The sequence below is a fragment of the Microtus ochrogaster genome, linkage group LG8 (genome assembly GCF_000317375.1).
Source record: "Microtus ochrogaster isolate Prairie Vole_2 linkage group LG8, MicOch1.0, whole genome shotgun sequence".
Lineage (NCBI taxonomy): Eukaryota > Metazoa > Chordata > Mammalia > Rodentia > Cricetidae > Microtus > Microtus ochrogaster.
The window spans coordinates 173,107-177,978 of record NC_022033.1 but is presented as its reverse complement, the minus strand read 5'-3'; the positions used below and the strand labels follow the sequence as shown (position 1 = coordinate 177,978).

General features: G+C 39.9%; 1 protein-coding gene across 2 annotated transcripts in view; it reads left to right on the top strand.

Moving 5' to 3' along the window:
* Window positions 1–4,872, top strand: part of Oprl1 (opioid related nociceptin receptor 1) — a 32,223-nt gene that overhangs the window by 13,959 nt on the left and 13,392 nt on the right. The window lies entirely within an intron of this gene.

The following is a 4,872-nucleotide window of genomic DNA, read 5'->3' as shown; positions in this document are numbered from 1 at the left end:
TGAGCCACCATGTGGTTGCTGGGAATTGAACTCAGGACCTTTGGAAGAGCAGGCAATGCTCTTAACCACTGAGCCATCTCTCCAGCCCTGGTTTTATGTTAATTGAAGTTGTTAATTATTAATAAAATGTGAATTGCTAATAAAAGGGGGTGGTGATCTGGATGCCTTAAATCCCAGCACTGGAGAGGAGGAAGCAGGCAGATTATCTGTGAGTTTGAGACCAGCCTAGTGTATATAGCAGGTTCCAACCCAGCCAAGACTACATATTGAGACCCTGTCTCAACAACAACAATGGGAAAGGCAACCTGATTTTATATTAACTATTTCTAAATTATTTTGTGCACTTAACTAGAAGGCCTAGGCAACAAAACAAAACATAAATGGACAGTGTGCTTAACTGGAATTTAAAAATCATTAAATAAAAAGAAATTACAAAATTGGCCATATACAAAAATTAGTAGGACCTCTAAAAACTAATCTAAGTTAAAAGTAAATAGGAAATTGCGGGGCATGGTAGAGCATGTCTTTAATCCGAACTCTGGGGATGGCAGAGGCAGGCTGATCTCTATGAGTCTGTGGCCTACCTGATCCACATAGGAATTCTAGGCCAGTCAAAGCTACATAGTGAGAATTTGTCTCAAAAAAGGAATTACTTTTAAAATAATTTTAATTGTTATGTCAAAAGTAAAAAGGTAAGTTCTGAGAACAACACCTTTCTGTTAAGCACCTTTTTCTGACCTTACTACTTCCTCCTTTGTCTCCTAAGAGGGAAAAATTTACATAAAAGGAAAAATTATTATGTGTATGTAGAGAGAAAAAATTATATTAAAAATTCCTATCTGTGCTAGGCACAGTGGCACAAACCTTTATCCCCAGTACTCAGGAGGCAGAGTACACAGGTAGATCTCTGTGAGTTCAGGGTCAGCCTGATCTACATAGTGAGTTCCAGGCCAGCCAGGGCTACCTAGTAAGACCCTGTCTAAATAAAAATAAAAATAATAAAAATTCTGGGGACTGGAGAGGTGGCTGAGAGCGTACAAGCATAAACTTTTTTTGTGAGGAACTGAGTGTGGTTCCCAGTATCCAGGTGCAGTGATTTGCAACTGTTTGTAACTCCAGTTCTAGGGAAAGGTGATGCCTCCGGCCTTGAGAGCACTCGTACTCACAAGTACACATCCCCACACAGACATAAGCATAGACACTGATTAAGTTAATTAAAAATCATCCCATTTGTGGGGTTGGAGAGATGTTGTATTGCAGCCCCGAGAACCAGCTTCCAGGCTGACACAGGACTCGAAGGGAAAGTTCACAGTGCAGCACAAACTGAGACTTAGGGAAGAAGACACTCACACCCATTCTGATGGACTCTTTCTTTATTCCCTCATGTTGTCCTTTCATGATGCTCCCGATCCCTTTGTTTGCCACAGCTTAATTCCCAGCAACACCTTTCAGGCAATACACAGCAGTCACACAAAAGGTCACCTTCCATTTCTTTTTTTATGTATTTATTTATTTATTATGTATACAATAGTCTATCTGTATGTATGCCTGAAGGCCAGAAGAGGGCACCAGACCTCATTACAGATGGTTGTGAGCCACCATGTGGTTGCTGGGAATTGAACTCAGGACCTTTGGAAGAGCAGGCAATGCTCTTAACCGCTGAGCCATCTCTCCAGCCCCCACCTTCCATTTCTTAAGTAAATGATTAAAATCAGAGTCATCCTGACAACACACACGCAATATACCTAAATAACTTGTCACAGAGCAAGGAATTTTTTTAATTAACGAACTCTTTCATTGACAGCCTGCAAATTGCGATAGTCAAGAAAAAAATCAACTATTTTGTTACCTATTTAAAGAGGTAATCTTATAAGGAACTTTAAAGGAGTTATAAACTTAAACTACTCGGGGGTTTAAGAAAAATAAGTAAATTGTGTACTATATCCTACACTTCTGAGTGTATAAAACATTTTGAACTAACGTTCTGTGATCAGAAGTTGTAAAAACTTTCTTGACTCAGAGAGTGTTGTGTTTACAGAGAAAGATGTGTCATAAATTCTTTAGTTGGGGTTCAGAGTAATAGAAGTCTTTTAGTCTTAGCTCAACCGCACTTTCCAAGTCATAGTGACACTTTAAATCTCAAAATGTATGTTCTGTCCTGCGTGTAACTCAAGACCATAAAAAAAAACCCAAAAAACTTGTTACTCTTTCTCGGGGCTATAAAGTCAAATTATTTTCAGTAGCCCTGACCAGTAGAAAATCTTTCCCTGTGGTGTCTCTGAACAAAAGCCGTTTTTGTTTCTAGACCTTGGCTAATTGCTCCCTGTCACCTGTGCAATTTCAGGACCCAACATTTTTATACATAAAAAAAAGTTGGCTAAACTTTGAGTCTTCAGGTAACATGCCCATATCATAAAACTGAGGTTAAGAATTTGTGCAGAGAGTTAATCATTCTCCTGGGTTATCAGCCAGACCTAGCAAGGAAACTTCATGCAATTAGGTTGCTTTACACTTCTAACACTGGCTCAGCAAATCAGACAGTTTAGCTATGTCCTTATAAACAAGATTGCTTTTCTGTGAATAGTTTATCTTAAAAACCATTAGCAAGGCATTTGGTCTAATCTAAAGCTATTTTGAATCTTTATATCATCTAATAATACACAGATATCTTGGTGGCTGGGGAAATATAACTGTTCCTAATGTCAACCTCAGCTGTGATCTAAAGCAGCTCCTAGGGAGAACTTATAAGCCCTTACTGTATAGCATTTCTTTGCATTCATTTTTATTAATCAAAACTCTGTATAAGCTAACGTTATTAATATCAATTAGATAATACAGTTTAAGGATGAATAATCTCCTTGATAATCCACTGTAATAATATTTTGTTTGTAATCTAACAAATAAAGCTTCCCTGAAGATCAGAGAAACACAGCAGCCAATCACTAGAGAGTTCTTACTTCTACCAATCCTCAGACTGAATGGGCGATCCCGTCTCTATGAAACCTCAGACTGAATGCTGTCTCTATGAAACCTCAGACTACTTGCTCAGACTGAATCCTTAGACTGAATCCATCTCTATGAATCTTTGGACTGCCTCTGAGCTCCTGTCTCCTCCCACCTTATATTCCTTTCTCTTCCCAGCCATATCACCGCTATCTCCACCTTCCTATTGCTGGGATTAAAGGCATGTGATTCCAAGTGCTGGGATCACCTTTGCGTAAGCTCTGTTTTTCTTTTAGACAAATTCAGTCTTATGTAACCCAGGGTGGCCTTGAACTCACAGAGATCTGTCTGCCTCTGTCTCTTGAGTGTTGGGATTAAAGGTGTGTGCCACCACTGCCTGGCTTCTATGGCTAACAAGTGGCTTAGCTCTGTACTCTGATCTGTAGGCAAGCTTTATTTGTTAGGTTACAAGCAAAATATAACTATAATCCACAGATAAAAATGCCCAGTAGGTCCAGATGTAATCCTGAGATGAACACACCATGATGTAGGAACATTTGCACAGCACATGTGAAGTTACAGACTGAAGCAGAAGATATTTTTGAGTCTGTTTCCTCTTGGCCTTGCCTAATGAAGTTTTCCCATCAGAGAGTTTTCCTCCTGGTGGGCTGAAGCCTTGAATATTAATTACAATCTGCTGTTTCTAAGACATGGCTCATGGTGTGGCTGCTTTTCCAGAAGACTCAGGTTTGGTTCCCAGCATCCACATGGCATCTCACAAGAGTCTGCCAACTCCAGTTCCAAGGAATCCAATGCCCTCGTCTGGCCTCTGTGATTATATTTCATTTTAAAAAATTATATTTCCTTATACAATCTGCTGTTTCTAAGACATGGCTCATGGTGTGGCTGCTTTTCCAGAAGACTCAGGTTTGGTTCCCAGCATCCACATGGCATCTCACAAGAGTCTGCCAACTCCAGTTCCAAGGAATCCAATGCCCTCGTCTGGCCTCTGTGATTATATTTCATTTAAAAAAATTATATTTCCTTCCCCTTCTGTCTTTGTCTCTCTCTGTGTGTCTGTCTATCTGTCTCTGTCTCTCTCTGTATGCCAGTAGTATTTGGGTGACCCTGGAGACCAGAAAAAGGTGTTGGAATCCCTGGAACTGGAGGCTCAGTCAGATATAAACTGCTTGCTGTGGGTGCTGGGGACTGGTCCTCTGCAAAAGCAAATGCTCTTAAGCCCTGAACCATCACCTCAGCTCCTTTATTTTCTCTTTGAGAAGCTATTTTTTCTCTTTACCCTCCTGCTTATGCTTATGTTTAAATATCTTTATTATTTTGATTAGTCCTAAAATTCTTTTCAGTGTCAAAGCCAGCGCTCCTGGTTTGGTCTTAGCTGAGCTCACTAAGAGTCTAGGGAAACTCCTCAGGCTGCTAAAACTGACAACGTGGAGCTGTGTCTCTGTCTCCTCACCACTATCATTTTGGAAACTCATACTGAGTTTCATCTTAAAGTATTGTTAGTGAGTGTGCCAGACTGTCGGTGACTGATCTATCCGGATAAAGCATGGTTTGTATATTACTTTGGTTTGCTTTGTTTCTGTTTTTTCTAGCCAGAGACATACTTAATGTGTCTGATAGAAATAAGTGTCACTGATAGAAATCCTGGACTCTTCTATAACCTATTCTTGGTTCAGGTGGAACAATACATGTCTTTTCCAGAGGATATCATCAGAAGGGCTGATACCCTAGATGTCCTAAGCCACTCTTGCCTAAAAGAGAGCAGCCTGAGACACAGAGGGAGAGGTACTTCTTGAGAGCAACACCTTAGGAATGGTCCTTTCTATGTTCTCTCAATCTGAAGTATCTCTATCTATCTATCATCTATCTATCTATCTATCTATCTATCTATCTATCTATCTATCTATC